Source organism: Delphinapterus leucas, chromosome 10, assembly GCF_059928025.1.
Source record: "Delphinapterus leucas isolate spDelLeu-1000000601 "Yukka" chromosome 10, BTC_Dleu_Yukka2, whole genome shotgun sequence".
In the NCBI taxonomy this organism is placed as follows: Eukaryota; Metazoa; Chordata; class Mammalia; order Artiodactyla; family Monodontidae; genus Delphinapterus; species Delphinapterus leucas.
Genome location: NC_143138.1, coordinates 8350809 through 8378459, shown reverse-complemented (window position 1 = coordinate 8378459; position 27651 = coordinate 8350809). Strand labels below are relative to the sequence as shown.

Genomic DNA, 27651 nt, shown 5'->3' with positions numbered 1-27651 from the left:
GTGATGCAGTGCTGCCTCCTAAGACGTGAGGGCATTTCTGCTGGGGAGTGTCTTCATTTTGGCTTTACTTATTTATGTATTTATTTGCATTTGGATGTGGTTGAGAAGGTACTCCCTAAAGCTATTGCAGCCACTTCACAACTGTGAGGGAACCAACCACCTGAGAATAAAACTGACATGAAGATATTCATTGATCTACCCCCAGACTTCTTGCTTGGTGAGGCAACAGGTATTTATTGTTCAAGCCACTTTAAGTTCTATTTTCACAAAGCATCCAATATACACAATATACTGTGTATATTTTTACCCACTGGTTTATTCCCAGCTCCTAACACAGTGGTAATTGCTCAAAAAAAAGTATGTTTTGATTGCCAGCATGAAGAATGTTGTGTATTTCAGAGTAAAGATGAATGAATTCAATGAATTATTACAGGGTATAGAAAATTGAGGTGACAGCATGCCATTGGCGTTCTCTCTAAAACACAAGAGGAGGAGAGAAAAAGAGCACACCACCTGGAAAAAACCCTGGCTGTGTGTAACATGGCAGCATCTCAGTACTCTGTCACCAGGGAGAAATATTTGTGTTAAGACCTCTGTCTATCAGACGGCCATTTCCTCCCATGTAATTAATTGAAATTTAAAATCAATTTGTGTCCCTGGTTACCGAGGTCCAGACTAAAGAACAGCCTAGATTGTGTTTTCAGTCAGGAGGTGGCTGTGTTCAAGATTTGTGTTGGCATCTTTGAGCTGTGACCACAGCTCACATTTTTGTGGGAAATATCAGATGAAAGTTTTATGGCAACATTCTTCCATCAGGAAGGGCGGGGGGGGCAGGGGGGATGGGCTTCAGCATGCCCAAGAGAGTTTTTCTCCTTCTGAAACATGTTTAGACTCATTCTTTCCAAATTAATGAGGCCACTTTCCCCTTTCAGAGCAAATGCAGATAGAGAAACAAATGGGTGAAAATTTAGAAACATCAGGGTCCCCTTTCCAAAGGCTCATTTCACAAGGCCCTATGTGGTTTGTGGAAGCAAGTTGAGGTCCTGGTGACTGATAAATACGATATAATTTTAGAACTTTCATAAGCCTGTGTGGCCTTTTTGTTGAAGATCAGCAATTAGGGCCTTAAAGTACTGAAAACAATTACCTAAATCGTTTTCAAAATGTCCATATTCAGTATTAGTTCTGGGCACTGTCTCTTCCTCTTGTTCAGCCCCTGCTTATACTCTTTCATTCAGCTAGATTATTCCAGTTGTGGTTCCCAGATATGGTTCAGCTGCAGTGTATGCAGGGGTGCGTGGGAAAGACATTCTGGCCGAGGCTTTGGAGAAGAGTCTCTTTGTGCCCACTTGCTCATGGCCCTATTCTGAGGGAAGGGACCCTAAATGATTTCCTACAAACAGATCATCACATTTGACCCCCTGATCCTGGCTGATGGAACCAGGAAGGGGCAGTTGTTTTTGAAGATGGCCATCCGTAAGCTGACCAGCAGCCAATGAGATAATCCAGTGGGAGCCCTCTATAGGACAGGGGTGTCCAGTGGCCTGTAGTGGCCAATGGACTCTATCAGATCCTTTCTCTTAAGAAGTATGAAGGTGACACAGAGAGAAAAATATAAGTGACAGAAGGGTTCAAAAACCAAGAGACTCATGGAGAGGAGACAGTGAGCTAAAGCCATGAATCAGTAGAATTTAAGATTAAGAAGCTAAGCAGGACATTGGAGGGAGCTAAAAAGGGTATGAGAAGTATTAAGAAAGAGGCAGTGGCCTCGTGTGGTGCTGTGGGTGGCCGCTGCTGAGGGTCAGCAAGATCCTGGGGTCTGTGGACTGAGGATGAAGTGCCAGTTCCTGGGAGGCTTGGTCCTACGTTTATGCCAACTGCCTACCGTTGTTCCTTACATGCCTTCATCATAAATCTCCATTTGCTGAGAATCTGATTGGGTCAAACTCTTGCAATCTGAAAAGACTTAACTACTAGGTTCAATATTTACAAACTTTGTGATCTTGGGTAAGTCACTCAACCTCTGTGAACATTAGATGTTCAATCTCTACCTGCGATAGGCAGAATAATGACCCCAGCATGTCCATGTCCTAATTCTAGGAATCTAAGAATATGTCACTTTACATGGCAAAAGGGATTTTGCAAGTGTGATGAAGTTAGAGACCTTGAATTGGGCTCCTATATTATCCATGAGAGTCCAAGCTGGTCACGTGGGTCCTTAAAATCAAATAGGAGAACTTTTCCCAGCTGAGGTTGGGGGAGATATAACTATAGAGGAGCAGTCATAGAGGTTCAACATTACTGACTTTGAAGATGAAAGAAGAGGCCAGTAGCCAAGGAATATGGGCAACCTCTAGAAGAGAAGAAGGCAAGGAAACAGACTCTCCCCTAGCCCCTCCAAAAGAATGCAGCCACGCCTACACACTAACTAGCCCAGGAGACCGTGTGGGACTTCTAACCTACAGAACTGTAAGATGATAAATGTCTTTTGTCTTAAGCCATTAATTCTGTGGTAACTTGTTACTGCAACAATAGTAATCTAATCCACTATAATATCACTCTACATATATATGGGAAAACATTTAAACGAATACACACTCCAATGTAATATTGGTTATGTCGTCTTTTTGAATTCCTTACTTTTTCTGGTTTCAACAATGAGTATATGTTCCTTGTGTAATAAAGAAGTGGTTATGTGTACTTTTGGTAAGATTTATTTGGTAAATAATAAGTCCAACAAACATTTCTTGAAGGTACTTTGTGTAGTCCTGAGGTCATTTAGATACTGCACGTTTTTTAGTCTTTGTTAGGCCTGGTATGGTGCACTGTGACAGATCTCAAGGTCATGTTGATGGAGTTCAAAAGTCTACTTAAGAAATTTTAGAAGGACATTTTAGAGACCCTGTGGCTTCACAAGTCCATCAGCCTCACCCAAAGTCTAAAAACTCTTAGGCTCATTCACAGCTCACCCAATGTCAATAGGGGAGGACTATTAACTGATATTAGAGTTACCAATACTGGTGATAAGCACAGCAAATGAGACAGTGAGACTCCTTTGAAGGTGCTTCTGAACCACTTAAGGTTAAGAACTTGGCTTTGGTGAGTTAAAATTGCAGAGCATGCCCGAAATACCAGTTCTCACTTGAGCAAGAATTTGTTAGCTCTTATCACGACCAACCATCTTCAGGGCTTTGAATGGCCCTAAACCTAATTTCGCATTTAGACAGGACAATAGGTGCTTTGCATGACCTGATTAGAGACTAACGCAAAGCTGTTTCCCATTAGGTCACTTTGACCTGCGGCTGAGCCAAATTCCCTGGACCTGTCTCCAGCCAAACTACACCCCAGAGGAATGAAGGAAATAGAGCAGATTTTCAGGAGTAGAGATCTTAGCACTTTTCATCATGTCTTTATTCATCAAATGTTTGTTGGATGTTGTAACTGTGTCCCCAGATGTTCATGTGCATAAGAATTAGCTGGGAGGGTTCCACTCCCCAGAGAAACTGATTCAGCTATTCAAGGGTAAGACCTGGGGATATATATTTATCCACCTTGTGGGTGATTTTGATACAAGACCTCTACAGACCACTTTGTAAAATGTTTAGTTTGGTCTAAACAAAATGAATAAGCAACAGTTCCTTGCCATCTGGAGCCTTGAAGTCCAAGGAAACAGACACACTATTATGATACTATGTGATGAGCACAATAATAGAAGTTTTGGTGACAGTGAAAGGGGGAAAAGATTCTCTGTCCAGGGGAGTGCAGTCTTGAAGCATGTCACCGGAAAGAGAAGGAATGGCATTCTAGGTAGGGGAACAGCCTTTACAATCCCCAAATCATGAGAAGACATGAAATACTAGGGAAGAGTAAGCAGTGCAGGGTGATGGGAAGGTGAGAGGAACTCTAGGTGTGGAAAGCAGGAGAGAATCGAAGAAGAGAGCGTGGATCTCGATTCACCATCTAAGTCATCTCACTTTGTTTTGTAGGCAACAGGGAGTTGGTGGAAGTTTTTAAGCAGACAGTGACATGAGAAGAATTGAAATTTTTCTATGAGAACATCTAGTATTGTGGAGATGCTCATTCAACTAATGTCTCCTGAGGACCCACCTTGTGCCCTGTCACAGTTAGAAATTGTTGTGACAGTCCAAGCAATGAAACTAAACTAAGGTATCAGCAGTGGGCATGTATGGAATTGGTCAACAAGATTTAAGATTTAATTTTTTAAATAACAGGATTTGGTGACAGGTTAGATTTAAGAAGCAAGGAGATGTTTGTAATGTTTTAGGGCAGAGAGACTGCTATGGACTAAATGTTTATGTCCCCCCCAGATTCTTATGTTGAAGCCTAATCCCCAATGTGATGGCATTAGGAGATTGACGTTGGGGAGGTAAGTAGGTCATGAGGATGGAGCCCTCATGAATGGGATTAGTGTCCTTATAAGAAGAGACAAAGAAGGATCATCTCTCTCCCCCATGTGAGGATACAGCAAGAAGAGAGCCATTTACAAACCAGGAAGAGGACCCTCACCAAAACCCAACTGTGTTGGCACCCTTGGTTTCAGACTTCTAGCCTCCGGAACTGTGAAAAATAAATGTTTGGTTGTTTGAACCATCCAGCCCATGGAATTTCGTTAAAGCAGCTAGAACTGACTAAGAAAGAGACTGAAGGGATGATAATGACATTAGTGGAGAGTCAGGAGGAAAAGACTTGCCCCAGACCTAAATGGGAGTAGAGGAGCCCATCCAGAGGGAGAAGTAGAGTGAAAATATGTGAGGTCCAGTGGTGGAACATGGGTAGCAATAAGCGGGGGGATGTAGTGAACTGTGAAGGAAGTGAACTGAGCTGAATGGGATCCCCCAGAGAAAGAAAGAGGGGTCTGAGAGGAAAGAAGTGATTGGTCATTTTAAATGCAACAGAGGAAAGCCATTGGGATGTCTTTTGGTTTCACCATCTAGGATGCCATGGGTGACATTAACAGGGACTACTGCATGCAGAGCTGGGGGTGGGAGCTAGAGGTCAAGATGGAGGGAACGCAGTGAGGAAGAAGGGAATGGAAGGTGTGGCAGTGGGAGCACACAGTGTAGACGAAACAACTCTTTCAGGAAAGCTGAGCATGAAAGGAAGGAGGTCTGCCCCCTTCCTTCCTAAGAAGAAGAGTGGATAGAATTAAGGCACTAAGTATTAGGGTTTCCGTGAACCTGTGGGCACAGGGCTTTTCGCTTATACAGTAGGAAAAGTTGTGAAAATAGAGGAGGGATAAGTTGGATTTCTTTTTAGAATTTCTATTGTCTTAGAGTAAAATACTTATATAAAAACTAAAGGGAACAAGTGTGCTGGGGCTTTAAGTACCAGGAATCAGTAAAAAAAATATTTCTAAGTCTTTAGAGTAGGAATCTGTCAATATGGGCTTGTGAAATGGAGGCTGCTCTGAGAATCAGGAGGAGGACATGCTCAAGGGAAAGGAAGGCTAAAGAACCAGCCATGGCAGCGCAAAAAGGGGCTGTAAATTATCGTGATACTTGGCAGTCCCTCCCTGGGACTGGGTCACTGTCAGGGCAGCAAACCTACCTCGAGAGAGGCATGATTTGACTTGATTTTTTGGTTAAGTGATTGTGTAGGCATAAAGGAAAATCCAGAAAAATCACCTTATCAAATGACTAATCAACATTTGGTATTTGATCTGGGAATCTCTACTCAGGGGCAAACCAGTTGCATGTAAATCCACATTTTTGTATATTTAGAAAACAAATGGTCAAAAGTCAGATAGATGGAGGAGTCTAATCTCTTCAACCATCGAAAACAACAGTGTAATTTTATTTTGTATATTCTTATGAATAAGATGTTGCTTTCAAGTTCCTATTTCATGTGAAACCAGAACATCAGTTTGTACAGTTCCCTCAGAAACCGAGCATAATGTGATGGTTTCAGTCTTGTGTTCTGTTTGTGCACAAGAGCGCGCTCAAGGGCAAGGTTGCACACGTGCATGTTGCAAATTGACGGTGGTTACGTATATTCGTGTAAATGCCTAGCAGATGTCTTCGAAGAATACATACCAAACAGGTAGCAGGGGTTCCCTTTGGGCAAAGCAGAGGCGAGACCTGAAATTAGGGTTGATGGTTGGAAAGCACTTTAATTTTACCTTCAACGTTAGTTTTTTTACCATATAAATTTATTAGTTGTATATTTTAAAAATTAATTCAAAAATTATGGTGAAATCAACACTGACAAGATTTTGCTAATTATTCTTTGGGAAGTCAAAGGTGGTTATCATTTAGTAGAGGGATAGGTGATCGAGATATAAGTAATGGAGAAATCAGTGCTTGGTGTTTGCCAGATACTTAAATGCAATGAATGCCTCCAATAAATCAGAACCCTTTATGTTTGTCATCAGTTCTGTCTTAAAAAGAATTCAGTCTTCCTGCCTTTAGCTCTTCTTGGAACCCATGTTTCTTCAAACAGCTATTCTGTGAGCTAAAAGAATGGTTTCATCTATGAAAATGTCATTTTCCTCCTAATGATAAACATCAAAAATGGTAGTAGGCTTCCCTGGTGGCGCAGTGGTTGAGAGTCCGCCTGCCGATGCGGGGGACACGGGTTCGTGCCCCGGTCCGGGAGGATCCCACATGCCGTGGAGCGGCCGGGCCCGTGAGCCATGGCCGCTGAGCCTGCGCATCCGGAGCCTATGCTCCGCACGGGAGAGTCCACAACAGTGAGAGGCCCGCGTACCGCAAAAAAAAAAAAAAAAAAGTAGCTATTTTTATTAATCCAATGATAACGATTGAAACTATAATTCAAAGGATTGAAGAATGAGCAGAGAGTGAGGATCTGGATGGGTGAAAGAGTGAAATTCTGCAGAGACCATGAGGGACGCTGAACGAGCTCACGTCGGCATCTTACCTCTGCATGATGTGAGCTCAGGGCTGGGCTCAGGGCTTCTGGAGAGAGAGGAAAGTTTGGAAAGAAGACCTGACAGAGAGTAGGAAATGAGTGAGAAGATTCCTGAGCAGCAGAAGGGCCTCAGCTGAGGTTATGGAGAGAGAGATGCCAGGAAACAATTTGGCCTTTGTTAACTTTTCCCAGTGAGTCTGGGTTGCTCTGAAGCATGAGAGAAAGTAGACTGAACTTCCACTTAGGGCTGCGAATGGGTGAACACCCAGAAGAACAAGAACAAGGAAATCGACATTAACATGTCACTGGAATAGCTTTCCATGGGGTTCTGGCAATGTAAGGGTGCGACACTCTAGGACTTGGTTGATGGACGGGAGAACAGAAGAGATGGAAGGCAAAGACGTCCTGTTACAAGAGAGAGAACAGGAGGGTTGTAAGCAGCAAGAGAACAAAAGAGGAAGGTGAATAAGGTTCATTTTGTCATGCCTACTAGACTGTAATTTCTCTTAGGAGCTGATTTTCATTCATTTTTGATTTATCATAGCACTTGTTCAATAAATGCTTTTAATATCATGAGTGAACCCGTTAAGGGGAATCGTGATCTCACTAGATAATCTACCAACTAAGCTCTGAGTTTCTTGAGTGCAGGCCCTGAGTCTTGTGAACTGATATATCAAAAATGCGCGGGAAAGATCAGAGGAGTTTGCAGGTCCACAATAGTTATTGAATGGACAAATGAGCTGGAGCTTTTTGAACTCTGATTTCTTCATCCAAAAATGAAAACCACAAGACCAACTCACAGTCCCGAGAAGGGAGGAGGCATACGTTATAACACTAGACAATTCTGCTCGTAAAACGTGCCAGACCAACGCTTGAGCATATTCATTTAAATTCCTCGGTGGGCAGCTGATTCCCCGGGGCTAATACTGTCTTCAGTCGTGGAGGGAAATGAGTCAAGCAAATGGAATCATAAATACACACACACACACACGCGCACACACACACACACACACACACACACACACGGACACAACTTGGCCATAGACTTTTTAAACTTTTTATCTTCTCAAATTCTCCTCACTTCTTTCTCCTTCACCCCTCAGCCTCCACTTCATACAGCTGGCCCTGCTTGGACCAAATATCCATGACAGATTCAAAACCATTGCCTGGAGGTTGGCTACTGCTTAACAGGTAGTTATAAACCATTCTGTGGTGCTGAGATTCCAGCAATCTGAGATGGCATGAAGAAGCTAATTAAAGCAGTCAGGAAGACTGTGTAAATAAAGATGAAAATGTAAACACAGTCTTCATTGGATACAGTGATTACAAATTACACTTGTTTGTTTTTTGTCAGAACCATCTGTGGTTTGTCAGAATTTTGATATGTGGCATAACCTGCCACTAATCAAAAGAAGAAAACAAACCACACACACACAAAAAAGAAGGAAATCTAAGACTGTAAGTAGGAAAACAGACGTAGGAAACTTCCATCTTTCCAAGTGGGAAAAATATTTCACTTGTTTTTTGCAAACAAATCTGATCTGTCTTTGGACAAAGTCTGAGCTCCTTAGTTTGCCTTGACAGATGTGCCCTCTCTCCATCCTGAAGAGCTCAGCAGTGGGAGGTCCAGGCATGAGGGGGAAAGTGGGGAAAGAAGCCATGAGGATGTAGATGAAATAACAGAGTTAGGGATAATCAAGTTGCCAAACTCAAGGACTTTATTTAAAAGAAGCCCAAGCTTAGTTTTTTTTAGAATATCTAGGGTATCATTGACTTATGGAAACAACTAGCTAGCATTAATCTTCAAGTTATACTATATAACTGTAAATATTTTTTCTAAAATTTAGCATTTAAATTTATACTGCATAAACATCTAATGAAGCAAATAATATTTTACTGATACGGTAGTTAACTGATATGGGAAATGCATAGAGGAGCATTTTGAAAAAATTATTTACTGTCTATACTTCTCCTCTACCTCTATTGATTTATCATGAATAAATACTCTGCACTATAAAATAAAAACTTAGAATAACTCTACCTCAAATCTGGACCAGTTCCTGATATATAGCATGTACTCAAGAATAGTTTTTTAAGGAGAGGGAAGAGAATGAAAAAAAATGGAGTACCTTAATGGTATTTGTACCATGAAGTTTGCTAATTATGTACATGTAGAAAGATTAATGTAGATCTTCTTATTGTTGATGTATTTATAAAGTCCCAATTGCAAAAGGCATTGAGCTGAGTTCTTGTTTCTTTGTTTAAAGGTAGCATCTGTTTACGGACAGAGTATTTCTTAGCATGATTCAGGCCAGCTCGACATTTAAAAATAAATAACGTGGATCTGAGTTTCAGAGAAGTATTACAGGAAATTAAAACTAAACAAAACAACAAGAAAACAGAAGTCACAAGAGTGCAACAGACAACATGAACAGAGTGTAAAGATGAGGGGAAGGCTAAGGACAGCCCTGTCCTTGTCTCTGGGATGGAGCAGGCAGGAGCAGAAACATCAGTCACCACCACATCATTTCGGAATATCAGTCATTCAAGCCATCTCCCTCTTCCCTCAATCCTCTATGCCCCCAAGTCATTTCCTAGGCACCAGCAAGGGGTGGGAAGTGGGGCAAAAAAGGAAAAAAAAACAAGGACTGAAGTTATGTATAATTTGCCACTAATAATAATGGTAAGCACGCATATGCTGTTTACTTATTTATTGTGCCAGGTGCTCTTTGGATACATATACTAACTCATTCAATTCTCACAGCAGCCCTTTTATTATTCCCATTTTACAGATGAGGAAGTTGAGGCACGGAAGGATCAAAAGTGTTTAAAGAGTAGAGCCATGATTCAAACCCAGGTGGTCAGTCTCAGAGTACATCCCCTTGTCTGCTACTCAAATGCCCAGCTGGAAGAAGACAAGGGTTTGGGATGAAATACTTTCAATTTCCCTTTCACATAATCAAATCTAGGCTTCTATATCACGTTGTACATAGAAATGATCTGTTTGGGTACCTAGCCCCCAGCACACAGAGTACAGGCTCAATAAATACTTGTCAAATGAAAGGATGTTTCGTGTCAATTTATAGTAGAACTCTTTAGAACATATTGAGCTCATAAAACCACAAAATCCTAAATTGGTTGATCTTGAAAAACCTAATTTTTGCCTCAGTGCAGCCTAGAAAGGTGCTTGTGCCACTTAGAAAGTACATCCCACAGAATTTCATGGTGATCCTAATCTAAAGATCTCTTTCTCAAAATAGCAAACGGTGCGGATCAGAACTAGATGGCTCGCCTGTCCCTAAACAACCAGTGGTCCTCAGCATATCAGGAGGTCTGACAGAGGAAAAAAAAAAAAAGATGCACAGAGAGGAAATGAACTGAGACAACATCACTTCACAGCAACCGGAAGGAAAAACACCCACAAGGTCACCATTCACAGTCTGCGTGTGCAGTTGCTCCGCGGGGAAATGCTCCCAGCTGCCTTCAGAAGCAAGTCTAGTGTCTGCAGCAACACAGAAGCACGGCCACGAGGCAGGACTGAGCCACCACCTCCTGCCTGCCTGCCCAGAGGGAGGGCAAGGACCCAACCAGAGGATCCCACAGCCGTTCGCCCGGGGTGAGTTCCCAGACACTTGCTGTGGCCTGAGGGGAAGGCGGGGGGTTCACTCAGACTCTGACTTCCTGAGCTGGTGTCAGACAACCAGCTGTGTTCCCTGCTGGGGGCGCCCTTATCTGCAGCTGCTGGGCGGGACTCAACAGGCCTCGGGAGGAAAGAGTCTCCCCCTTCAGGCTGACCTGGAGGCACTGCTTTAGTGCAACTTAAAACCTATGTGATTCTAGTTTCATATCTTCCTGGGTAGGTGCTTCCTGGTGTGTAAAATACATGGCTCCTCCCCCTTCCTACCGGCCTCGCTCCTCCCCCTTCCTACCGGCCTCGCTCCTCCGCCTTCCAACCGGCCTCGGAGAGCTTACCTGAAGTGACCCTGAGCTTTTACTTCTCCTAATTATTTCAGAACCTCCAAGTGTGGGCTGTCACTTACAATTTATGGTGGATTAGAGTCATTTATAATGTCGTTTTCAGCCTCTATGGGAATGACGGAGGGGCAAGAAGTGGTGATGAGAATCAGACTCTGTGTGTGTCCAGGCTCTGCAGAGAATGGGTCATTAGTATCCCCTCTAAGGGGTTGGGGACAAATTACACTGTTCTCTGTGTCCACACTGGGCCACCCAAACAGCTCCACCCTTACTTTTCTCTGTATTTATTAATCCATTTAATGTGTTCATTCATTCAATTGCCTTTCTTCCGCAAAAGACTTGAGGCAACTTTTTATCTTGCTGAAATTACTTCAAAATGAAGAATACATACAGCTTTAAAGAGGAAAGGCCCTTCTAGAAGGGTCAGATGCTATCTCAAGCTGCCAGGAGGTCGGTGAGCAGGCTAGTCCTGGAGCTAGTGACCAGAGGTGAGGGCGGGAGCTCTGGTCTTTTCAGTTCCTGCCTGGAGAGCCCCTCCCTTCCTCCCAGCAGCTGGTTTCCCACCCAGAAGTGGGTGTGAAGAACTATCCTCCAGACAGAACCCTGGGAACCAGCCAAGCGGTTTTCCTCCTTGTTTCTGTTTGCTCCCAAGTTTGCTTATTTTTAAGGACATTTCTGTTCTAAGAATGGAGCAAAGGGGAGCAGTGGAAAGGGCAGTGTGTGAACTCAGTTTCGTGTTAGAGCTCCACCGTTTCTCGTGAATTAGGCCACTAAATTATTGTACAAGTCTCTAGTGAGTATTCACGGTGTGGAAGCCACTTTTAAGTCAAAACTTAAGTAAGATGGAGCAAAACTGACATTGCCCTGCCCCCCAAAAGCTTGTAGTCTGTTGATTAATCATTACCCAAGTGCAATGAGGACCAGAGCACATCGCGGGGGAGCCTGATCTGTCTGGGCGTCAGCGAGGTTTCCATAGCACAGGGGCCATGACAACTGGAGGAGAACAGGCATGAATAAGGCAAAGGGCTGGCTAGTGCCAGGTGTAGGGAGCAGCTTATGGCGCTCCCTGAGGCGGGAGACCCGAATTGTCCAACTAAATTAAGGCCAGTGTGGCCAGAGGGACGAGAAGAGTGGCTCAGGACGAGGCTAGAGGAAGAGGCAGCGGTGAAGATGCTGCTTATTCTAAAACTGGTGGAGAAGCTTGGGGTGTCGTGGTCTGATCTGCATTTTTAATAAATCCCTTTTGCTACCGTGTGGAGAGTGGATGGGACGGGCCACACCTGCTGACAGGGAGACTGGTTAGAAGGCTGATGAAATCAGCCAAGCAAGGATATCAGTGGGAGTACAGACGAGACAAGGGTGGTAGCAGTAGAGGCGGAGCTAGACAGATAAAGAGTCATCGAGAAAGGAAAATCAACAGGACTTGGGGGTAAATAGGAGAGGAGATCCCAGGGGAAGTGTTGAGATGATCCCCAGTTTTCTGGTTGGGGCGTCCTCGTGGATGTTGATGCTGCTTGCCGCTCACAGAGACTAGAGTAGCTGGTGAATGGCCAGGCCCGGCGTGAGTTCCGTTCTGCAATGGATGATTTTGGAGGGCCTTGAACACATCCAAAGGCAGATGTCAGCCAGGCAGTTGACATGCTGGTCTAGAACTCAGAGCAGGGTCCTGGGGATCCTGAACATATAGATGCTGATTGATGCCATGGGTATGGATGAAACATCCTTGAGAGAGAATATCAAGTGAGAAATGAGGGGGGTGGCTTAGGAAGGAACCTCAAGAAATCCTAACATTTAAATAGAGGGAGAGGAGAATGAACTCTCTAAGAAGACTAGGTAGTTTCTTGAAAAGTTAAACACAGAATTACCACATGACCCAGCAATTCCACTCCTAGCTATATACCCCAAAGAATTGAAAACAGGGGCTCATGCTTTCATACCAGCACGATTTCACAATCGCGAAAAAGTAGAAACAGCTTAAATGTCCATCAGCAGATGAATGGATAAATAAATTCTGGTATAACCATACGATGGAATATTATTCAGCCACAAAAAGGAATGAAGGTTCTGGGGCTTCCCTGGTGGCGCAGTGGTTGGGAGTCCACCTGCCAATGCAGGGAACACAGGTTCGATGTCTGGTCCAGGAGGATCCCACATGTGGCGGAGCAACTAAGCCCATGCACCACAACTACTGAGCCTGTGCTCTAGAGCCTGCGAGCCACAATTACTGAGCCTGCACGCCACAGCTACTGAAGCCTGCACACCTAGAGCCCGTGCTCCGCAACAGGAGAGGCCACCGCAGTGAGAAGCCCGCATACCATCGCGAAGAGGAGGCCCTGCTCGCCACAACTGGAGAAAGCCTGCACGCAGCAACGAAGACCCGAAGCAGCCAAAAATAAGTTAAAAAAAAAAAAAAAAAGAATGAAGGTCTGATACATGTTACAACATGTATGAACCTCAAAAAACCAGGCCCCTAAAGGGTATGATTCCATTTAAACGAAATGTCCGTAATAGGTAAATCAATAGAAACAGAATGTAGATTGGGGTCTGGGAGCAGGGAAATATGGGGGACAACTGCTTAATGGGTATGGGGCCTCTTTTTGGGGTGATACCAATGTTTTGGAACTAGATAGAGGGGGTGGTTGCACAGCACTGTGAATATATTGACTGTTACTGAATTGTTCCCTTTACATTGGCTAATTTACATTATGTGAGTTTCACCTCTATTTTTTAAAAAAAGAAAGGAAAAAGAAGACTAGAAAGGTATAACCAGAGGTGCAGGAGAACACAGACTGTATGACTTTGGTCAAATGACATAACTCCTGGTGCCTCTTCCTTTATATGTAAATAAGGGGAAATTAATCGCTATGGGGAAGGGCTGGGGGTAAGGATTAAACGTGGTAACAATTTTTAAAGTATCTAGCAGGGAAGGGGCGTAGTAGAAGCAGTCAGAGTCCTGCCTACATCCTTCAGGCCTCAGCAGGACTGGGCTGACTTCTAACAGCCTGCACCTTTCTCTCATGACCTGAAGGCTTTCTCCAGGCCAGGTGGGGTCACTGTAATTGCCCAAAGACAAATGAACATGTCCAGAAATTAACTCTCTAATGGGCTGTAAATATCCCAGCTCCTCGGGCCGAGTGGAATAACTCTAAGACAGCCTTTCACCTTTTCTCAAAATTTCCACCTGGACTTGTACTTCAGTTGCCCACAGTGGTCGCTGGCTTGGTAATGTGCCCTTTATGGCTTTCCTCTCCTCGTTTCACCCTTCCCTCCCTGCAACACACCTCATATCCACTCAAGGGCCCTGGGGTGGGGGGAGGGTCCTTCTCGTTCCCTTGTGAGGTCCCACTTGGAGAAAGGACCCAGGTACCAGCATGGGGAAGCTCCTTTAGACTTACCCTGTCCTGTACGAAACTACACCACGTGAAGACACATCCTACCGCAAACCTCCTCCACTTTCCCTCTGCTTCTCTGTCTCCCCATAAATTCATTTGATCAAAAGTTCCAAAGCGTGGGACACAATATGATAATTTGATATGGTACTTGGTACCCAGATATGGCATTTAATCACATTGAGTCACTAGACATTGTCATACAGAGAAATCTTTTCCATTTCTCTCTTTTGATCCTCTGTTGTAGGCCTGATCTAAAGACCCCTCTAACCTGTGGCCATTTACCTTTGGCACAAAGAGAAAGTAGACCTCAGGCTATAAGCCATCAGCAGGCAATGGTAGCTAGCTAAAATTTAGTATCATGGTTTCATCTTCCTGCATTTATTTTTTTAATGACTACCTTCTAGTAACAACAATGGCAATGTGTTTTTATTTGCAGGAGTGGCATGAAAGTAGGTTTTCATTTTTTAATTTACATGTCTTTAATTTTCAAAAAAGTGTCTATTTTTCTTTTTTTGTTTTCTTCCAGTTTTATTGAGATATGGTTGACATATAGCACTGAATAAGTTTAAGGTGTACAACATAATGATTTGACTTACATACATCATGAAATGATTATCATAGTAGAACATTCATCGTCTCATATAGATACAACATTAAAGACATTGAAAAAAAGTATATTTTCCTTGTGACAAAAATTCTTAGGATTTACTCTCTTAAAAACTTTGCTATATAACGTAGAGCAGTGTTCATTATATTTATCATGTTGCACATGACATCCCTAGTATTTATTTATCTTATAGCTGGAAGTTTGTGCCTTTTGACCACCTTCCCCAAATTCACCGTCCCCCACCACCCTAAAAGTGAGTCAGTTTAAAGAAAAGAATCATGTTACTCATTGTACTGGCGGCACACTTGATATGGAAACCCTGCAGGGCCAGGAATGGCCTGGACGTCCTCGGAAGGGAGTGTCCAAGCCACCCTGTGTGCTGCAGGCTTTTTGGTCATCAAAATAAGCAACTTCACTGTGACCGCAATGGCTCCCAAATGTCCAGGCAGTGATGGGAAAGACTGCTTGAAGTTGACACAGCCCCAGGCTCCAATGCAGGGTAGTTCTGCCCTAAGGACAAACCCTGGGGGTTCAGAGTAACTCGCAGAGGTGAAATAAGGTAACAGGCAGAGAGATGCCAATGCATCCACATTCCTTTTCACATTCACTTCAGATTAGAAGCTTTGATTAAAGGAGGTCTATAACTCAACTCTATTTAATTTCTATAGGCAGTTGTTCTCCCCCAAGGCCCTCCCTCCACTTTCCAAGGAAGGTGGTAAACGAGGGTTGATAATCCAGATAAGTTTCATTTTAGAAAAATTGTTAAATAATGCGAAACATTTCATACTACAAAGAGGTACATATAATGTGTACATTCATTCCAAATAATAGTAAAAATAAGAAAACAAACACACGTGTACCCACTGCCCACCTTCCCAACCCTTGAAAGGAACTGCGGTCTTAAGTTTTGTGTTAATCACATTCCGTTACTTTTCAGATTGGCCTCATGTGCCTATATGTATACATATATGCATATGTGTATGTGCAATTTATATATAAATTAATTTATATATAGTTTATGTGTATATGCAGTTGATTTCTGCCTGTTTGGGAACTTTAAACACATGTAATCATACCATACGCATTCCTCCATAACTGGCTCTGTGGCTCAACGTTGTTTTGGAGGGTTATCCATGTCGATGTAAATACTGACAACTCATTTTCAAGGCTATAGAGCATTCTGTTGTGTAAACAAGTGACAATGTATTTATCGTCTCTATCAGTTGACAGTGATAGGTCACTGCCAAAGATGAAGACTTGGAGTATGATTGCAGGAAGGCACAATGCTTCCCAAATTTCTCCGTCTCTCATACACGTCTCTAAACATGTTAGAAACAGGTTTTAACTGGGGATTAAAAGGTGAATGAATTAGGCACTTGAGAGCCAAAAGGAAAAAGACATCAAAGGAGGAAAGGGGCCTTAAATGGAGGAAAAGAAGAAATAAAAAGGACTCCTGGGTGGAGAAATGTGCTGGTTGTGGGCACATTAAGGAAAGCTTTCACTCTCACTGGCCACTTCCCCTACTGCATAAGCCCTTGGTGCAAGGATCTGTGTGAAACTTCGTTTTCAAAAGCATCCTCTGCCCAATCAGCAAATGACCACCATGAGTATTCACCACATGGCTAGACCCTGAAGGGTCCACCTTTCACACAAAACTCCCTGGTGCCTTCCCACTGATGTCTTTTTATTTATTTATTATTTTATTTTATTTTATTTTATTTTATTTTATTTTGCGGTACACGGGCCTCTCACTGCTGTGGCCTCTCCCGTTGCAGAGCACAGGCTCCGGACACGCAGGCTTAGCGGCCATGGCTCACGGGCCCAGCCGCTCCGCGGCATGTGGGATCTTCCCGGACCGGGGCACGAACCTGTGTCCCCTGCATCGGCAGGCGGACTCTCAACCACTGCGCCACCAGGGAAGCCCCCACTGATGTACTTTTAGATTCATCTTTTCCTTAGAGTATATGGGACTAATTAGCACATAGTCATCATCAAATGGTACCGTGTCCGTGAACCTTTCATAACCTTTGGACTAGTTCCGTGACTCTGAAATTCCCCACCCACAGCTTCACTTGTAAAGAGTGGAAATATTTAGAGGAAGTGATACTATCAGTGGCTCAGCATAACCATGGCAAGTATTTTCCCCAAAAAACACAGCAGTAAGCCTGTGCCTTCTCACATAACAGCATCGCAGCATGGCTGTAGCAAGTTCTGTGTTCTCTTAGCACCTGTTTCTCTAGAGGGAAAATACGCAGGGCTTTACATCACAAGAGAGACAGAACATTGAGGAGGTAATGCTCTCTATCCCTCCACCAGAGTGGAGAAGTTGAGGTCAACTGCTAGTGTCAGGGGTTGTGTCACTGATCTGGCTTCGTTGACTGTAGGGTCTTGGTGGGTGAGGATACTTCCTGGTAAATTACATTTATATATTGACTAATTCACTGAGAGAGTAAAAGACTAAGGGATATTGCAGGGAAACAGAACCAGTAGGATGTGTGTATATATGTACGGATAAAGAGAGATTTATTTTAAGGAAATGACTCATGCGTTCATGGAAGCCTGGCAAGTTCAAAATCTACAGAGTAGACTGGCAGGCTGGAGGCCCAGAGAAGATTTGATGTTGCAGTTGAGCACAGAGTCAGTCTGCTGGCAGAACTCTTACTCAAAGCGGAAGTTGGTCTTTTTTCTCTTAAGGCCGTCATCTGATTAGATGAGGCCCGCCCAGAGTATGGAGGGTTATCACTTTGCTCTGAGTCTACAAATGTTAATCCTACTTAAAAAAATAACTTCACAGCAACATCTGAAATAATGTTTGACCAAATATCTGGGTATGTTTTTTTAACTTAATTTTTTTTTAACTGAAGTATAGTTGATTTACAATGTTGTTCCAAATTCTGCTGTACAGCAAAGTGACTCAGTTATACACATACAGACTTTCTTTTTTTTTTTTATTTCTTTTCCATTATGGTTTACCACAGGATATTGAATATAGTTCCCTGTGCTCTACAGTAGGACCTTGTTGTTTATCCATCCTATATATGATAGTTTACATCTGCTCATCCCAAACTCCCAGTCCTTCCCTCTCCCGCCCCTCTCCCCCTTAGCAACCACAAGTCTGTTGTTCTCTATGTCTGTGAGTCTGTTTCTGTTTTGTAGATAGGCTCATTTGTGCCATATTTTAGATTCCACATATAAGTGATACCATATGGCATTATATTTGTCTTTCTCTTTCTGACTTACTTCACTTAGTATGGTAATCTCTAGTTACATCCATGTTGCTTCCAATGGCATTATTTCGTCCTTTTTTATGGCTGAGTACTATTCCACTGTATATACATACCACATCTTCTTTATCCATTCATCTGTTGATGGACATTTAGGTTGTTTCCATGTTTTGGCTATTGTGAATAGTGCCGCTTATCCGGGTACCTTGGGCTGACCAAGGTAACACATGAAATTAACCATCACAGATAACATATCTCCTTTTAGAAAATAATTTAACAGTTATTTATTCAACAATTGTTAAGAGCCCCCTTTGGGCCAGGCACTGTGCATGGTGTTGAGGATCTTGTAGTGAAGCCAAGTAGATAAAGTCCCCATCCTCAAGGAGCTCATATGTGGGAAGTGGTCAAGGAATTAAAACCACTTACAGTAGGTTTCATGCCTTCAAGAAGCACTGCAAATATGACTAGAGTCCATCAAATCCAGTTTTCCTTATAATATAGTATTGGATTTAGTGAGGTTGTGTCTTCATGGACCTCATGGCTGACAAGGGACCTCAGATGTGAGTTATATGACGACCATAAACACATTTCAACAACGGTACACCACATGCTCTCCATTATACAGCTTTCAAAAGCACCTATGACTCAGTTATGAATGGCAGTGAGGATTAACAAATTGCATACAACTGTATTTAAAATAAAATTGCCAAGGTATTTAGTACATAGGTATTTCATTTTCTCAAAATTTCTTCATTTTTATGGCAAGACAGATAAAAGAACCACTGAATGAAAGCGCTATGATTTTGGAAGGATTGATTTGGGAAGACTTAAGACCACTAGACGGTATTTGTTTGTTTCTTTGGTTGCTTTAAGTTGTTTACTTTCTTGGTTTCTTTTTTCCTTGCATTTTTGTTTTTTTGCCTGAAGCAAAGATAGGCATTACATAAGGCATTACTTCATATTGTTTAGAACTAAGAATCCATTTTCTTAAAATGATGAGATTATCTGTGCTGGCTTGCTAAGTGCTGTAGTGGCCACAGGCATAGAAGTCTCACACACCTGACCTCCACTCTAAGAACATCAGTATTTTATTGGGATATTTGAGCTTCCAAAAGCTAGGGGTGGTAATCCAATCAAAGTTTTAGGTAAGGGCTGGAGAGGGCCCAAGGATGTATACTGCAAAGTGGTGTACCTCAAAGAGTGGAATTTTGCTGAAGAAAGCATCGTCAAAATGTGTCACCTATTATCTCCAACATAAAGCCCCATTCTCAAGAATCTTACATTTGAGTTGAGGAGAGAGCATAGATTTGTAAAACAAAAATCACGTTTAACAAGTAGCTAAATGGCCTCCTTGATGTTCCCCCAAAGGCCAAGCATGTACCCAACTCAGGGCTTTTGAACCAGAAGGACCTTCCAGGAGATATGTGCAAGGTTCCTGTCTTTTCTCATCAGGCCCCTCCGTTTCCTCATTCAGCTCTTGAGTCACATGTCACCTTATCATGCCACCCTCCCCTTCCATGCTTTATAAAATAGCCCCATCCCCGTCTCACACACCCACTCCACTACCTGCACTTATTATCACCTAACATAGGAGTACCTGTGTATTTGCTTATTGTCTGTTTCCTCCCCTGGAATGCCAGCTCCGTGGGTGCAGGACTTGTTTTGTTCACTGTTATATCTCTAGCACTTGGTAGGTGCTCAATAAATATCTGTTGAATGAATGAATGAATGACCTAGTGAGTGTTAGTAATGAGCCTACTGTGTAGGGGAAGAAAAACCATTCAAGCCAGGAAGCCTGCTCAGGAGAGGTAGACTCAGGATGGTCTTTGTAGAATAGGAAGGATACAGAAAAGCATGAGGAGATTGTGATGGGAAGAAAAAGTGGCCTGAGCAAAGAAGCAAGGCATCCGGGCACCAGTGCACTTCTGGGGACCTGTGAGCTGCTCCCTTTGACCCAAGTGCAGGTCACGGGAGGGCAGAAGGGGAAGTCATCCCATCCCCTCCCAAGCCCCGGTGGGAGCTGCCACCAGACGAGTGGGCAGCAGGCCTGGCAATCCTTTGTGAAAGCAAGAAACCCACCCTCTTGGACTGCATACATTGTAGGCAAAACAGACTTTCCGCAGGAAAGCAAATTTGAATCTGGTCTAGTATTTTAATCACAGCTTGATTGAAAAACAGAGTTCCACTTAATATAGCAGAGCAAAGAATACTTTTGCCCTGAGCATTTTTTCAGAGAAAATATTGCTGGCTGTTTGCTTTAGCTATAGGAAAACTTCAGTCATGCTTTTGTGTAATATCTTACTCTAAGCAGGCCTCTGATGCAGGGATTGGCCCTCCTGGCTTCCTGCCAGGATGATTTAGCAGCGAGATATGTCTATTTCATAGTTAAACAAAGTATTGCAGAGGGAAAAGATTGTTTCACATACACCAATTAACATTGGTGTAATTGGTGTATTGTTTCACATACACCAATTAACAATAGCATTCCTTGAATACCCAGCTGGAGAAGTGTTGGTCTGTTCTGTGTCATATTTTCTTTCTGATGAATAACTTATTTCTTAATAGCATAGATGATCTTCTTGGCCTAACACTTTCAAGTTGAGGTTGAGCTCAACCTAGCACAGGTTGCTTTTCTTTTGAGGCTGAGATGAAATTGTGCATGTTACTCAAAATATGAACACAATCAGAATGTCCATCAGTGACGTCCTTATTATACTTTGGCAATCCGCACTTTGAAATACTATGTTACTGTTAAAAAAAGAATAAAGATGATCTACACACCAAGACATGAAAAGATGTGAACTAAATTCAAAACAACAAATACAATGGAATGTATAGTATAAGCCCATTTTTAATGAAATGGTCATTATTATCTATATTGTAAAAAAAAAAAAAGTGACCATTGGAATTCAGAAAATGGGCAGATCCAAGAGGGCTGAAGTAACTGGTGGAGTCTTTAAGAGGGCAGCTCTGGAGCCAACCGCTTGGGTTAGAATCCCTCCTCTACTACCCAGCCTCTGTGGGCTCTTGAGCAATGTACTTTACCTTTCTGTTTCTCAGTGTCTCATCTGCAGAAAGGAGGTAATAATAGTCCTACCTCACTGGTTGGTTTTGAAGGTTCTGAGTCAATACATGGCTTTGAGTGTTCAATATACACCAAGTATCTAAAGCAGTATTTGACACATTAAATACTCGATACTTATTAGCCGGTAGGAGGAAGAGGAGAGAGAATAAGGTTTCAAAAATGAGAAGGAACCTAAAGAATAAGTAGAGTTTGACACGAAAAGAGAATTCCAGAAGAGGCGAGTGTGGAAATATATATATAGAAAAGTCTTCTAGGATGAATGGAACAGTCCAATTTAATTCAATTCAACCTCCGTAAAGAAAGTCAAAATGGTATATATCTCATTATCTAGGTGACAGACAGGATCACAGAGGTACCATTATTGAAAGGAAATACAAGAAGGATTTTTTAAAGTTAGCTTTCCTTCGTTATCATGTCGACCCACCTGTGTATCAGTCATCAGTCAGCGAATATTGATGGAGTCCCTACAGGGTGCTGGGCGCTGAGGGGGACAAGACCAACAGTCCCTGCCAACATGAAACTTTTTTTCAAGCGAGTTTAAAGTCAGAAAACTACTGGGATCATTTGTTTCATTTGTGTTGATTTGTAAGGTGCCCAAGTGGTCGAGTAGTTACCTCAGAGTGAGTCATTAATAAATAGAAAAAAAAAATCATTGTATTACCTTTTTTTTTTGGCCACACCACGTGGCTTGCAGGATCTTAGTTCCTTGACCAGGGATTGAACCCACACCCTCTGCAGTGAAAGCCTGGAGTTCTAATCACTGGACCACCAGGGAATTCCCTGTATTAACCTTTAAAGCATAGACAACTCTTGATTTTCTGTGCTAATGAGAAATCACAGGAATAAATATAGTTGATAGATTAAATTATGTTTATTTTATCTGTAAGTTAAATAAATCATCATTGTTTGCCTTTTAAGTTCAAAGCCTTCCTCCATCTGTTTGGATTTCTGATTATCCTCCATCCCCATCTCTCCTTCTCAACTTTGCAAATGGCCATGTGGGCCCAGGGGAGACAGGAAAAGCAGCTGTGGTTATCCACGGTAAGTTTTGAGCAGCCCCTGGGTCACTGAACGGGGTGACCTTGGCAAACACCTTATCACTTTCTCCCAGTAAAGAAATGCAAGTGGGTCCCTGAAACACTGAGGCGTTTGCTTACTACCCCTGACCACACTGAAGAGATCTTGTGAGAGCCAAGATCCTGTCTTGTAAATCTCTGATTGTTCAAACAGAAAAGCCAGACGTTTCATAGTTCGGCAGGATTAATTTGAAAGGGATACTGTATGGAAGATGCCAAAACAGCTAGTAGCTAAATTTAAGAAATTACAGTAATTAGTTGGTCCCAAAGGGTATGGTATCATTCACTCTTAGAATCGCATTGCCAAGGACTGAGCCGGGGAGTTTGGTCTCCAGGGAAGAGTTAAAAAATCAGACAGAAACATTACAAAAATTTCCACTGAAAAATAAGTTCCTTGGGAGACAAGCTGAGAGCCTTGCTAATTGCAACTTACTCTGAGCCTAATGACGGTCAGCTGCATTCTGGGCGCAAGCACAGGATGTTACAATGATGGTGATGGGAGAGGGGCCTCCAAGCAGATGGACCGGAATCCAACAGGGCAAAATGAGTCCTTTCGAACAATGATCCATTTGAGAGTGAACTGCACTGGGAGATGAGTCAAATTCGCTTTCTCCAAGATTCTTACCAAAAGGAAAGATTGATAAAACACATTTGTGCCGCTGTGTTTTTCAAAAGTTCAACCATATAATAACTTTAGCAGGCACGTCATACTACACTGCCTACATTTCAAACATCTCCTTGATGTAGGATGATCACACTAGAAAGGAATGTTATTCTTATCCAGCTATTGGTAAGATTTTTGTCTTCCTTAACCCCAGAAACTAAATCACTGGCTACTTCAGAGGCTCTGACCTAAATCTTAATTGATGCCATTGCCTGTTTAGACCACTGTGTGTGATTTCAACCAGACAGACCCAGGAGGAAGGATTAAGGTGGTTGCAATGGGGAAAGGCTAATATTTTGACCAGTCATGTAGTGAGTTTACTGCAGCACCCTTTCCATTTGTAATTTAGCTCTATAAGGCTCTCCTCCTGAGGTGACCCTCCTTTCCTGACGTCCGGTGCAGTGAAAACTAGGTCATTGTCTTATGTTTGGTTTTTTCCTCTTGCATCTTGATGCTGGTTCACGTCATTGGATCAAACTGTTAATAGCTAACATTTAGGTACTAACTTACAATTCCGTCAGAACGTTGACCCACATCAACCAACTTATTTAGTGTTCACAGCGGTACTGGGGAGTATTATTATATCCTCCACTCTACAGATAATGAAACTGAGGAGACTGTGTGAAGTCAGGCAAGTGATCATATGACAACTGCTAGAACTGAAACCCCCGTCTTTTAACTAAGTCATTTGCTTAAAGACATTCATCTAATGACTAAGAAACTCCTTGTGGTGGATCCTTACAGCATAGATGCCTTTGGTGTGAAGACATTGATTTTTCTTAGATGAAAAATGCATTTACTTGAAACTAGGAGGCTTTTAATTTTATTTCCATGTCTCCTCTATTGCTTTTGAAGTGCTAACCACCAAAAGCCAAGATTTCCCACAGAAAAATCTGCTGTATTCATGAAGTGATCCTTGGGTACCACCACCAGTTTTTCTTCCTAAATCCCATTTCCTTTTTCTGGCACTTGTTATGACAAAGTCCTCTTTTCAAATACCTGATATCCATGGTCTCCATCCAATTTTACTTTTATCAAAATGTGCTTGTAAGGAAGGACTTGATCTCATTGATTTCAGTTGGTGGAACGCCAAGCCATTACTTTCCTGCTAGTTACATTTTAAGTCATATTCCTTACTATGAAATAAGAAGTTTGCTTCTCTAGTAAAGGAGATTTGGGGGAGTAGATGGAGAAGAGGTTTTAAAACAGGGGCATCTTCCTCTACCCTCCAAATTCTACCATGTAGATATGCTTTGCTTTAGCCAACTCCAGCGCTAACTAGGACATCTTGATCCACCAACTAAGCCGTCATAGAAACTTGTCATTCATTTGTTGGGATGCAGAGAAAACAGGCATTTAGCAGAAAGTTGTTTCTCTTTGAAAGCAGAGCAAGAATAGGTCTGTGGAGGGCTTCCCTGGTGGCGCAGTGTTTGAGAGTCCGCCTGCCGATGCAGCGGACACGGGTTCGTGCCCCGGTCCAGGAAGATCCCACGTGCCGTGGAGCGGCTGGGCCCGTGAGCCATGGCCGCTGAGCCTGTGCGTTTGGAGCCTGTGCTCTGCAACGGGAGAGGCCACAGCAGTGAGAGGCCCGCGTACCGCAAAAAAATTTAAAAAAAAAAATAGTGAGATGAGTGCCGTACCATTCCCCTCTCTTTTTCCTCCTCATAGATGTTTCAACTTCTTGAAGACATTCTACTTGTCATTGAGCTGTGGGAAATGTATGATAGATTTCCTGATTAGCAGGTGGAAGGGATAGATGGCTGTTGCATAACAAAATAATAGTAGTTTTATTGAGCATTTAGTATGTTCTAAGCAAACACTCCTCCTTTGACTCACAATCACCCAACGAAGGAGGTATTGCTACTATAATTCTAGAGTCTCCGTAGGGGTCAGAAGCAAGGGCTCTGGAACCAGACTGCCTGGGTTCAAATCCTGGTTGTGCCATGTGCCTGCTGTGTGACCTTAAGACAGGTACTTAACCTCTCCATGAATCAGCTTCCTCACCTTTCAAGTTGAGGTAATAACAATGTCACACATCTGTGTCAGGGTCCCCAAGCCCACCCCCGGGTTCAGTGTCTCACTAGGATGGTTCACAGGATGAATCATCCTAGTGAGAAATGATGTATGTACATGTACATACATGTACATCATCCTAGTATGATGTCACAGCATCCAATCATACCCACAGCTAAGATCTATTACATCAAATGGATACAAATTAAAATCAGCAACAGTAATTATCGATATGTATGTTCCCATTACCATTTTCTTAATTGTTTTGGGTTTGTTTTTGTAGGTCTTTTCCTTCTCTTGTGTTTCCTGCCTAGAGAAGTTCCTTTAGCATTTGTTGTAAAGCTGGAGGGACCTAGAGTCTGTCATACAGAGTGAAGTAAGTCAGAAAGAGAAAAACAAACACCGAATGCTAACACATATATATGGAAGCTAAAAAAAAAAAAGGTTTTGAAGAACCTAGGGGCAGAACAGGACTAAAGACACAGACATAGAGGATGGACTTGAGGATGTGGGGAGGGGGAAGGGGAAGCTGGGACGAAGTGAGAGAGTGGCATGGACATATATACACTACCAAATGTCAAATAGCTAGCTAGTGGGAAGCAGCCTCATAGCACAGGGAGATCAGCTTGGTGCTTTGTGACCACCTAGAGGGGTGGGATAGGGAGGGTGGGAGGGAGACACAAGAGGGAGGAGATATGGGGATATATGTATACGTATAGCTGACTCACTTTGTTATACAGCAGAAACTAACACACCATTGTAAAGTGATTATACTCCAGTAAAGAGGTGAAAAAAAAAAAAATCAGCAGAAGGAAAAGTACACAGGGCAAAGTCCAGAGGAAACCAGGCAGAAGCTGCCAAGATTCATCTCCCAGGGAGTCACACAAGACATGCTCGATTCCTCCCGCAACGAGTTATGACTGGTGTGAGGTATTATCTACCAGGGAAGGTCACTGGAGACTCAGTGCTAGAGTTTTGACTGAGGGCCGGTCACTTGGGTACCCTCTGTGTGGCACATACCAAAATTCCGGACTCCCGCAAGGGAGCAGGTGTTCAGCATAAACCCCCTTGTTTGTACAAATGGTTAGGTAGAGTAATTCTTCTCAGGGGATGGTGGGAACACTCTTGAAACCCAAGTTCCCAGATGCCTGCTCAGGGTCAACCATGTAAGCAAGGCTTTTTAAGGACAGCAGCCTCAGGCCAGCTGTGTTAACTCTTTTTTGCACATCACCTCATTGGATTATTGTGAAATGAGATGAAGTAAAATATATCCACTGCTTACAACAGTGCTTTACACTTAGGAAGCCCTAAAAAATTTTTAGCCATTATTTTAGCCATTATTAAATGGAAAAAAATTACTGAGGTTTAGAATGACTACACAGCTAAGAATCTAAATTCACATCTACCTGACTTAAAAACATCCATGCGTTTATTCACTCATGCAAGCGGAAACAAGAGTGTTCTTCAGACCTCTGCTAGGCAGGGAGATCCCTCCCTTCTCAGACTTGTAGCTGTTGGAGTCTTTAAGTGTAGCTGTTTTGAAGACATAGCTTCCTCCAGCTACAAGTAATATCGCACTATGGTGCAGAATCCTCGTTGATTAAACCTACTTCTAGAGTGTAGACATGGTCTAGTACTTGAATGCCCTAAATGAGCATATCTTGGATTTCCCACAATCTTTCCCTCTGACTCAGTTAGGCATGCTTTGTCAGTGTCTCTCATTTTTTCAGAATGCGTATCTAAATGCCCTACGAATTTTATTTTATAAGATCTAGATAGTGAATCTTCACTTGATACTTGAAATCATCCAATTGTAAATCATTTTTAGGCTTCAGAAAATTCTGACAAAGGCATTTCTCCTGCTCACCTCCTCCCAGTGCAAACCAGTTCATCAATCTCCTTAAATCACAGAATTCCCTCTACTTCATCTTTCGCCAGGTTTTTGTGTCTTTTTGTCAGTGGGATGGGTAGCAGATGTATCCATCAGCTAGCTGGGAAGGTGCTGTAGACAATTGTGGCACTTTATTAGGCTGAACCAAGGGAATCTCTGTATTGAGTTGGAGTCCTTGACTGCAGCTGACTGAGAGGGATCTTTTAGTTAAAAAAAAAAAAAAAAGATTTAGAAATGGAATAGGCCTAGCAGAATCCTTTGAATGTTGCATCAATAGTTTGATTCTAAAAGAGAAACTCTGCAAGGAAAGAAATTTAAGTTAAAAAATAGTGCATTATCCATGGCTATTGCAATATGGTCATACAGTATGATGAAAGGAAGAGTCTTGGAGCAATAATTTATTTCCACATTAGCTTAGTTCATTGTTATGCATCTGCCTCTTCTAATAAATGAAGCTTTTTGTAAACTTCTTAGTCATTTCTCTCCCCCATGGAGCCTTGTATGGAATTTACACATGGTAACTGGTCAGTAAAGGCCTGTTCCTTTAACATTCAATTCCTAATGTATTGCCATTTAATAAAAGAGATTCACCTTCGGGCTTGGTGGTTTATCACTTAGCCCGCGTGTGTAGGTGGGTATTTCCTGCATGGCCATAGTCAACCCAGTGCCAGATTTTTGTACCTACACAAATCTTTTCCTCCAGTGAGAAAAGCAAACTGAGAAGGGAATTAAATGAAAGAATAATGTGACTGGGGTTGTTTAACAGTATAATTTGAGGAATAAATAATGGAGTCTAAAAAAAAGTAAGAAGTGAAGCTCATAGAACATGGAGGTCA

The 27651-nt window shown here is 42.5% G+C and overlaps 1 protein-coding gene across 6 annotated transcripts in view; it reads left to right on the top strand.

The window, feature by feature from the left end:
* Nucleotides 1-27651, top strand: part of LOC149748132 (uncharacterized) — a 176460-nt gene that overhangs the window by 98357 nt on the left and 50452 nt on the right. For 5 of the 6 annotated variants that reach the window (XM_089918310.1, XM_089918312.1, XM_089918313.1 and 2 more), the window contains exon 5: nucleotides 10149-10504. The gene's annotated coding sequence lies outside the window, so the exon portion shown is untranslated. Of the gene's footprint in view, nucleotides 1-4328; nucleotides 7986-10148; nucleotides 10505-27651 lie in introns of those variants that run through there. The other variant, XM_089918320.1, reaches the window with a different exon arrangement.